Here is an 11,275-nt window from a genome sequence, read left to right as displayed (position 1 = left end):
AAAAATCAAATAAGAACAAAGCTACTAAATTTAAGTTAAGATCAAAAGAACATAGTCTTACTGGACCGGCTCCCAAGCGGATTGAGGGGTTAAAACAAATTCTTTCGGCTTAAAATATATACTAATTTTTTTAATTTTTAATATACAAATTGATTAGTGTTTTATATTGTCAATATTTGAACCATTCATACATAGTTAAAATGAAAGAAAATTCATTTAAATTTGTGAATAAGTAAATAATATAAGGTTTTGTTAACGCATGCCCCATATGCATATGATAGAGACTATATATCTTTTTTCATTTATGGTTGTTTGTATGGGAAACTTAAGTTTGAAACACTAGCCATAACTTCTATATTAAATGTTTTTGAAGGGATCAACTTTTTCTGTTTTGGACAAAAATGCCCTAATCAAACATACACCTTTCCTCCAAAAAAACTTTCGGCCTTTTCACCTTCCATGGACACGTGAGCAGTATAAAAAATTCTTTGAAAAATTTCAAAACCCGTATCAGATTTTTAAAAAAAATTACTAGCAAACAAGAAAAACAGTACGTGTACATCTCTGTATATACATTTTATGTGCATTTATGGAACTAGAGATACACCACAATAAGCTAAAAAAAATATTAGTAAGGTCCCGTTTTGAATCTTTTATATACACTAAGGGGACCGATGGAATTCATACCGATAAGATACCGACGGGCACGCGAGATCCACTCCAGATCCTGCACGGATAATCCGAGCCGTTCAATAATTTTCGAAAATCTGAACAAAAAAATGAAAGATTGGATCGAGTACCTACTCATATTGAATTGAGCTGATTTCTCGTGGGCCCACTCAAGTTTGTTTTTTAAATTATTGAACGTTTAAAATCATCTATGCGGGACCTAGAATGGGCCCCACGTGCCTGTCGAAACCCCATCGGTGCAAGTAGCATGGCTTGTTTGAATTTCACTTGTAATGGAGAAGCCAAGTGATCAGGGGAAGTTTTACGGTACCTCTACTTAAAGTAGCACGGCTCATTTTCAAGTTTTTGTCTCTCAGAAGATATTATCGTCATTGATTTTATATGCCGAATGATTTTCGGGAGGAAAATGTGTATGTTTGATTGGGGGTATTTTTGTCCAAAACAAAAAAGTTGATCCTGTCAAAAACAATTAATGAAGAGTTTATGACTGAGGTTCCAAATTTAGATTTCCCATGGAAACAATAATAAATGAAGGAGAATATATAGTACTAGTACGCATTCTGGTTGGAATTGTCCGTGCCTAAGAGCATCCGCAATGGGTTTGTTAACTAGTGTGTTAATTGTGTGTGTTAAGACTTAACAAACAAAATAATTATATTTTTTGTGTTACAATGCTTGTGTGTTAGAGTGTGCTAGAGTATGCTAAATGTAGTAGTGTGTTAGTATGGTTATCAAGTTTAACAAAAAAGTTAACAAACAATAAGTGAGTCCTATCCCTATAAATTCAAACTTCAACCATAAAACATAAATGCCCACACTACTTTCTTTTTTGAAAACTTACCGTTAGCTTGATATACCGTTACCTTTTTTATTGTTTTTCTATATATGTGTTGAACACCAAAAGTTAGAATTTAGGCAAAATAGAAAAGACAATGAAATTTCATGCCCTGAACATAATAATTCTTTTAAATGGGATGTGGAGTAGGAGGAACATGGCCATTGGCCTTACCTTCATTACAGAAAAATAACGTTGGTGATATAGCCATTGTAAAAGTTTTTTGTTTTGATGCATTATTTTAAAGAGTTAACACACTCCTAACTAACCCATTGAGGTACTCATATATATACTAACACACTCTTAAGTTAACACACACTTGTGAGACCCATTTTTTATTCTAACACATACTTTAACAAACATTTTGATACACAAATATAACATACCCATTACGGATACTCTAAGGCACTTGCTAGTTAGTGGCTCAAACATTAGTGTTTAGTATGTGATCCTCTTCTCATGAAAATTGAAGAGTGACAACATATGCAGAAATCAATTCAATCTCAATCTGAAGAATTTATTCAGCCCTTGCATTGTTGAATACTCTCCTGTCCCAATTTTTTTGTCCGGTCCGCAAAACGGAGTGTTAAAAATAATGTAATTTTTTCAAGAAAAAATTTAAATTTTTTTCACAAATTAAAAATAATCATTGATATCTAGTAAGTTGTTGAAAAACTTTTGATTTTTTCTTGCACAAATTGTATTATTTTTAACACTCCGTTTTGCGAACTGAAAAAAGAATTTTGGACGGAGGGAGTAACAATCAATCTCAATAATTTTTGTTTCATTCAGCCAAAAATCAATAAACTAAGTCGAACTCATGTATGCTAAAATTTGATTGCAATATAGGATGCAAAATCACATGTCTTAAACTATCTAACATAACTTCTTTCTTAAGATAGGAAACCTATGTAAATCAATATGGTGTACTTTAAGGAAATGAGAAACTGAAGTTTGTATTCTTTGTAATTTAATTCCAATAATTTACCGATCTTTATCATAAATATCAAATTAAGTTTCCTTAATTTTTTTTAAGGAAAAAAAAAAGGTTTTCCTTTATCTCCACCATTCGTGCCTCAATCAATAGGCTCAGTATGGTTGTTTTCCATTATTGAATAACTAGCCTCATGATTTTAAGCCCCAGGATTGCACGTTATTTACAAAACATGCCATTAGCTTGTATGCGAAGGGTAGGAAAATCGGGACCATGGAATATTCTCAAAGGTTGTGATGCATCCGCCGATTCGCAGTTAAATGGCCATGATTTTAGCTTAAATTACACAATTGCCATGCCTCTCCCTTTCACGTTTCAAATTTCTAATTATGCTTTGTTTGGTTTGTGTTTTGAAAAGTTTTTTGAAAAATAGTAAGAGTAATAAGTGGAGAGAGATAGAGAGAAATATTGAAAGTAGGAGGAACCTTGGGGAAATTTTTTGAAAAACACTTGAAAAATTGTTTTTGAGAAGGGAAGATAACATGCTAACTCTCTCTCTCTCAAATCGAAGACAGACGCCTCCTCTCTTCTTCCCCTCCCCTCCCCTCTCCTCCCTCACTCTCTCGATCGTCCCTAGCCACTCCGACACACCACCACCGCCACGAGCGGCAGAACCGCACCTCTTAGCACCACCAGCGGCGCCACTCCCACCACCAGCGCACCACCACGAGGTATCTCTCTCTCTCTCGAGGAAGGGCTAACCCAAGTGTTCTATCAGTTGGAATTCGGAGACCGCGGTGAATTACAAGTGGCTTGGGCTTGGTTTCAGATCTAGGCCTGTTGCGATTTGAATCTGTCTTGGATTCTAAGGTTTGGTTTGTTTGTTCGGAATTCAAAATTGGATCTGTAGCTATAGGTTGTGGTGAATCTGTGGAGTTATCGATTTTAAACTAGAAAGTGAATATGAATGTGTGTTTTGTTAATTCCACTGTTAATTGATTAGGAGCTGATCTTTTAGTTTCTTTAAAAAAGATTTTTTTATGCCATCTTCGTGAAACTGCAGTTATAGTTTTTGGATGCCGCAGCCGTGAGGCTGTCCCCTTCGAGAGAGAGAGAGAGAGAGAGAGAGAGAGAGAGAGAGAGAGAGAGAGAAATAACGATATTTGTAGAAATATTTTTCTGTTCATATACGCCAATGGTCGAATATGTCCGTTCGCTTCGTTTGCTTTACTTTCTGTCACAAACAAGAAGATTCGACCAGCTGTTAGTTCTGGTAGTGTATATCCTCCCACTGATCCCGATCAAACACAACATATTACCCAGCAAAATTTGATCTCTTACAAGAATGCCCCCAAGTTGGCAGTTCTTTGATTAGTTTTTACTGTAAATGTAGTGAGCTAAGGTATGCGTACGAAGTGTTTGATGAAATGCCCGTGAGAAATGTAGTGTCGTGGACGAAACTGCAATTATAGCTTTCGGTTGCCGCAGCCGCAATGCCACCCCATCGCGAGATATGGCAATTGGCAAATTGTAATTTTGGATCTGAGTCATCTGACTAAGCTGGGAGCCCCCAGTTAATTCGTATACAACGTAGTGTAAGTTTCTCATTGTTAGTTTTTGATGTGGCTATTTAATTTTGGGTGTTTGGCCGCAAGCACTAGAATTGTAATATTGGTCCTGATGGGGTTAAAAAAAGGGGTTGTAATCATGATAGAGGTGATCTTACTATGAACCATACGACTTCTCCTTCTGTTTACAGTAGATTTGTGAAATTTGGCTTCAACTAATGAAGATTAAATCGAGAACTTTGTACAACAGCACTCAACTTGAATGCCCATTAGAGCATATGGTTTCTAACATCGAAACCTGTTTCCCTGGTTTTTAGGTTCCCACCTCTATGAGTTTGTTTTTAGGCTATGTTCCAGTGGAAACTATGTTATCGTAACTATTGCTGTGTGTTCCAGGAGCAAGGGAACTTTCTAAATGGAAAGGGAAGGCCATCTGTGTAGCCAAGGGAAAGAAATCAATGTTGGATGGTGATTTGGAGAATACTGTAAGAAGATAAACTTTAATTCTTCAATTGATCACTGTTCTTCGTTTCTTCATTCTTCTTTTCTATTGATCACTGTTCTTCGTTTCTTCATTTTTTATTTTGCATTGATCATTGTTCATCATTGTTCTCACTTTTTAGACTATTAACTCGAAAAACTTTGCAGGAACTTAATTTGGGTCCTTCCACACGCTCTTTACTCAAGGATTGTATAAGGAGCTCTGATGGAAGACTCGATTTCTACTGCACCTTCATTTTGTACCTCTATTTTGTTTTTTCCCCTTCCTATTGTACCTTCACTTTTTTGGAAAGATATCACGGGAAGTGAATGCGTACATAGGCCTAAAATCAATGGATTCTTGGGCAATACAATTCCATACCAACTCTGCTAGTTGGTATATGCTCAAATTGTGGTCAAGGTCTAACAGTGTAGGAACCCAGTGGCTAGGATTCACTTGATCCAATTGTCTTTTTCCTTTTATTCCCTTAAATTGTGGTCAAGAAGCCTATTTGCATATACAAGTTGACAAGTCAGCTATTTTGAGTAATAATCTTCACACCTTTCTTATGCGTTGTAAGTTGGTTGATATGCTATGAAACTGTACATTGTTGCTTGGCTTTCTTGCCCTTTTTTTTTACAAGTAGTAGATATATGAGAACAAAAGTTAAGAAGATGGGGCATTTATTGAGTCTATATACAGGTAGTAGATTTATGATGAGTTGATTGCATGTTTTAATTCTGGGTTGGAGAGATCTTGATAGATCAATAATGGTGGCAAGGAAAAATACAGAATAGAGTATGCTTACATTTTTTTCTTATGGTGTGACCTTTTGTGCTTTTACCATCTTTAATGAATGACTCTTTGTTTTTTGGATATTCTGCAGATATCAGAAGAGGAAGGTAGACTAATGAGGAAGAGGAAAAATAGAAGTGGAAAAGAAAGCGCGAGCACGAAGAGTAGCGGGTGCCTTAATGAAGGTAATACTCTCAATTCTTTCTTCAATTTATATTTTTCAACATGGTCATCTTTAAGATTCCTATGTTCTTTGTATTTATGTGTCCTCGCTTTTGTACACTATGCTAGATTGGCATATTAATATGACGAGGACATAGGTTAATGCAGTTGTTAATGTGTCCATCATCGTTAGTATATTGTACCATAACTTGCACTTCAATTGTTGCATTTCTGCCCTTGGATTTGGAACAGTGATATGACAGAATCTATGAGATTGACTGTATTCAAGAACCAATTTTAAAGAGATTAAGTTTGTTACTCTCTATTATAAAACACAATGGCGTGGGCTCCACTATAAGATAAATTGTTGGAATCCACTGTCCTTTGCAACATACTCTCTCGCTATTTCCTGCTTTTTTATACTATTCTGGGATTTGAAGAGTCTGTTGTTAGCGATGGGACTAAATCGAGTTTGTTGGAGATTTTAAGCTGAGTCTCTATACTCTTTTTCCATTTTTTTAACTTCCTTTGGCTATACTTTGTTATGTTTTTAAGAAGGCAATTATGCGAGGATACTGTTGGTGTCCTCGGCAACAAATTACGGAGTTGCTTCCAAATTAATGGCTCACCAATAATGCTACTAACTCTTTTTTGAGCTTGCCGTGTTCATTCCAAATGTGCAAGACCCTTTCATCCGAATGACCTTATTAGAATGTGTAGACTTCTATCTATCATACTGCAGTGGGCATGAAGGGCGGTATTATGGCAAACTTTGCTCGATGAGTTGTAGGGATTGGATGAACAATCAAGCCACCTACGTTAATGGGATACTATGATGCACGGACACGGAAATTCTAATATAAAAAAATGGGGACACAGACACGGCCCGCCACGTGTATATTTATTTATATAAATGTGCAAGACCCTTTCATCCGAATGGCCTTATTAGAATGTGCAGACTTCTAGCTATCATACTACAGTGGGCATGAAGGGCGGTATCATGGCACCTTTCATATTTTTCTTGGTGGAAGTTCATATGAATTACTTGACTGAAATGATCAGGCTACCTACGTTAATGGGATACTATGATGCATGGACATGGACACGGGGACACGAAAATTCTAATCTAAAAAAATGGGGACACGGACACGGCGAGGGACACGCCACGTGTATATTTATTTATAAATGCTTCGTATGTATTTTTTGCATTCTCCCCAATTAATTAAAACTGCCATCTGTTTTCTTTTCAATTGCGGGCATAGAGACAGAGGTCTCAAAATCGATCGTTGTTATTAATGGTTTAATTGCGGGCATGGAGACCGCTTGAGGGTTTTTGATCGGAAAAGGCTTGACCTTTGAGAGGCAGAAAAGGAGGTTGTAGCCGCCATTGGAGCTGTACGCTGCAGCAGCTGTGGAGGACAGCTTGAACTTGAGAGGTATTTTTTGTTGCCCGCCATTTGTTTTTTAAAATGCATGTTGCCCACCATGTGTTTTTTTTTCCCTTTTTGAGGTAGCCCACTCCTTAACACGGAATAATCAGACGACATGTTGCCCACCATGTGTTTTTTTGCCATGCTAAGAAAGCTTAAAATAGCCATGCTACCCCGATTGTGATCTGCTAGGAAAGCTTAAAATAGCCATGCTACCCAAATGGAAGTTTAAATTTGGGTATTTAAACTGATTTGGGTAAAAGGCAGTGAAGTAGTTCCATTCAAGAGAAACGTAAAATGCAGTGAAGTAGTTATCTGATTTGGGTATTTTTAACTTCCATTTGGGTATTTTAAACTTCCTCTGTATGTCAATTTTTTGGAAGTAGTTATCTGATTTAGGAATAGGTTTGCGTGTCAGTTGTGAGTTCGAATTTTATGAGACTGAGTTGAGGAGTTGTTGTTTTGGAGGTTCTTCGCCTGGTATGGTGGATAAACCAAGGAGTTCTTTCTCTTCATGGGTGGCTTATCAGAAGCAGAACCCGAGTTTTGAAATTACAGCTCCTTGGTGTACGCTTTTTTGCGGTTGTCATAATCGGTTTTGTATGCAGGTTATAAAAATGCAATCTTTTTAGTTGTTGTCTGTGTGCATAAACTGACTGTTTATCCAACTGCAGAATTTGAACGTTTCAATTTGCATATCAAACTTCATAGTTGATGCGAGCAAACTCACGAATGTTATACTGAAAGACCAAACCAATAGTGTAATTTTATGTGTGATCACTGATCAAGAGCACGCAGGTACTTCTTGCTGTCAAGATTTGTTGGTAGACATATCGCTTTAGTATATATTGATGCTGAGCTTTGCTAATTCAATTTTGGTGGAAGTTCATATGAATTACTTGACTGAAATGATGAGGCTATCTACGTTAATTGGATGCTATGATGCACAGACACGGATACAGATACGGGGACACAAAAATTCTAATGTAAAAAATGGGGACACGGATACAGCGGGGGACACGCCACGTGTATGTTTATTATGTAGAGCACTGGCACAAAAGTGAAATGGCACACGCCATGGTCTTCTATATAGATCTCAATCCTTTCATATACCTTATTTGTTGTAGGCAACGAGGTGCACAGAAGTGAAATGGAAGAAAAGTGAAGGACACAGTGGAAGGAAAGAGTATGTCGAATCTCGATGCTTCAGATTCGTAAGAATTCCCTTATTATGCAGAGCACTAGCTGGTGTGCTTATATATGCTCTTATGTTGTTAAATGCAGAGCACTAGCTGGTGTGCTTATATCTACTCTTATATTGTTAAATGCAGAGCACTGGCTGGTGTGCTTAGATTTTTTTCTGATTTCCTTGATGCAGCTACTTGGTTTTAACTTTTTACATGGTATTTAATGGAATTCCATAAGCAAATTGATAATTCTTTGTAGTTAGCTTAAATGTATAGTTGGGGGAGTGCCATAAACACGGGTAATTCTCTTTCGTGCCATTAAGAAGAGGATCACATACTACACATTAATATTTGAGCCACTAACTAGCAAGTGCCGTTGGCACAGAAAATTCCAACCAGAGTGCGTAGTGCCGTAGACACGGGCAAACACTAGTATGTTAACAAAACCCAATAATATATACTCCCTCCGTCCCAAATTGTTTGTCCGGTCCGCAAAACGGAGACTCAAAAATAATGCATCTCTCTCAAGAAAAAATTCAAATTTTTTTTCATAAATTAAAAGAACTCATCGATATCTTGTAAATTATTAAAAAATTATATTATTTTTACGTCATTGTTTTGCGGACCGGACAAACATTATGGGACGGAGGGAGTAACTAAGAACAAAGTAACTTAGGCACAATTAATTTTGAACATAAATATATATGTTTATTTCATACGTGGAGTTTTGTATAAAAAAAAAATTGTTATACGTTTTTGTTACTACTAAATTAAAATTCTAGAGCCGCCTCTGCCTAGCAAAGTACTTAAGTCATACAATCATTCAAAATAGTCTTTGCTCTGCTCACAATCTCGTTTTATGCTCACACTCACAAATTTTAGTGTTTTTTGGAGGTTTCTAAAAGGCACTTTCCCACTCTTGCTTTGCGCATTTTGTGACTTCGGCTCCGTATGTTTGATGTAAAAAAAAGATTTTACAGGAAAATTTATTTTTTAAGAGACATTTTACACGTAAAAAATTTTGTGATTCTTATTTTTGGATGTTTGGTTGGAATGCAAAATTAGTGAAAGAAAGAGCACAAACTGAGGAATACAAACAAGTAGAGAAGCTAACACCAAGTAGAGCAAAAAAAAGACACACACACACAAAAAGTCACACACAAGTAGAGCAAAAGAAAAAAAAAAAGAAACATAGTCACAACTCTTTTTTTTTTTTTTTTTGATCCGAATCACATTTCATTAAAGCCAAAAATGGCAAATTACAGCGAATCCATCCGAAAACAGAGAAAGGGCAAACGTGCAACAAGCCATCACAAAAGAAAAGCTATGAAAATAGGTGACAGAGGGACATCGGCAAAACCGAGCAAACTAGAGGATAGGCCTTAGCACGTCTCACCGCCTCAAAGGGTCGAGTTACGAGGGGCCCTCAACGTATCTTCTAGCCGTCCCGGCCTAAGGCACGCACCCAGTCAGAGACAAACTAAACTGAACCAATGGAAACAGGAATACACAACAAACAAGGAAAAATCACAGCCACCATGGAAAACTACTACTGATGTACGCCGGCTAAACCCTAGCCGAGGAAAAACCACCCGTCGCCATAGATGGAGGCACCGACTGGATCCTAAACTAGAGCAGTGGAGAGACATCTCTGGCAAGCCCCCGCTGACACGAGCAGGCTCCGGACACAGGGAAACGAAGAAGAAATCCGCCTGGGCTAAAACTCCGTAACGTCGGGCCACGGCGCTGATGACTGAGAATCCCCCATGCGTGGAAATTGCCCAAAGTTGAAAGCTGGAACACCGGCTCCAGGGCCAAGCCCCGGCCCTTATGAGGCAGATCTAAACCAGACCTAACCAAGCAAACCTAGTATTATTTGCCCACCACCACCACCCACCGGATCTGGAAGGCTAGACCGGTACAAACCTGGACTAGGGGAGACCTAGCCGAGGGAAAAGGGCACAACAGACCCAAAAAAACTAACCAAAAAACCTCTGCCCTCCTACCTCAACTTATTGAACCACGTTGCCGCCCTAGCAAACTAGATCTGGTGGAGACAAGGTGGAGAGACGGAAAATAGCATGCCCTACAAACGCCGACTGTGAGCGCCGCACCGCTGGAAGCTGCCTTCCCCGGAGCTCAATCAAACCCTTGCTTTGACCAATCGGAGGCTGGAAGTAAGCCACGGGTGGAAAGGAAAGGAGGATGAGGGAAGACGAAGGGAGGGGGCACCCCCTCCCCGGCTGAAAACTACTCGCAGAAGCCAGAGAGAGAGAAGGAGAGGATAAGGTTTTATAGAGAGGATAATTACAAAAGGGGTGTTGGCCTGAGCTTTGGCGCGCTCAGTTTATTTTTGTTTTGTTTTTCTTTTTTAATTTTCTTCCGCGTTTTTCTTAACGAATCTTTATATGGTGTCCCTCCAATGATCCGATTCAGTGATTTGCCATTGGAGGTATATTCAGGGTTTGTTTGAAAACCTAAATTCAGCACTTAAAACTGAATTAATTAAATAATTAATGATTCAGTAGGTATGATAACTACATTTTACATTGTTTAACAAATTAAATACCACTTAGAATATAAGCTAAAAAGTTTTAAAAAAAATTAAGTAGCTTTAAGCTACTTAATTCTGACTGAATTTTTGTGTATTTATATTCAACCATCATACCACCACCACCACCACCACCATTACCATCACTACACCGCCACCACCGCTCTTACCACCATCACCATTACCACCACTGCACCACTTCCACCAACTACACCACTCCACCACCACCACGCCTCCGCCTCCACCACCACCAACTCCACCACTCCACCACCACCACCACCACCACCACCACCACCACCCCACCACCATCACTACACCACCACTACCGCCACTACTATCACTACACCACCACCGCTCCTACCACCACTCCACCACCACCATCACCACCACTCTACCACCTCCGCCACTCCACCACCACTACCATCACTACACCACCACCACCACCACCACTCCCACGTACCACTCCATCACACCACACCACTCCACCACCACCACTCTACCACCTTCACCACTCCACCACCTCCGCCACCATCACCACCACCATCGCCACCGCCACCGCCACCATTACGATAAGTATATTATGACTGTTAGTAAATTAAAAGAAAATTGGAACAAAGTTAATTCATCGTTTTTTTAATTCAA

At 38.6% G+C, this 11,275-nt stretch overlaps 1 long non-coding RNA gene across 1 annotated transcript; it reads left to right on the top strand.

Moving 5' to 3' along the window:
- The first annotated feature begins 2,991 nt into the window (after window positions 1-2,991).
- On the top strand, window positions 2,992-8,331 carry LOC131301719 (uncharacterized). Its single transcript, XR_009191406.1, has 5 exons — window positions 2,992-3,329; window positions 4,424-4,512; window positions 5,395-5,488; window positions 6,734-6,901; window positions 8,023-8,331. It is a non-coding gene; the product is annotated as an uncharacterized LOC131301719 (long non-coding RNA).
- Window positions 8,332-11,275: the final 2,944 nt, after the last annotated feature.

Source organism: Rhododendron vialii, chromosome 9a, assembly GCF_030253575.1.
Source record: "Rhododendron vialii isolate Sample 1 chromosome 9a, ASM3025357v1".
NCBI classification, from domain to species: Eukaryota; Viridiplantae; Streptophyta; class Magnoliopsida; order Ericales; family Ericaceae; genus Rhododendron; species Rhododendron vialii.
This window is presented reverse-complemented; position numbering and strand designations above follow the sequence as displayed.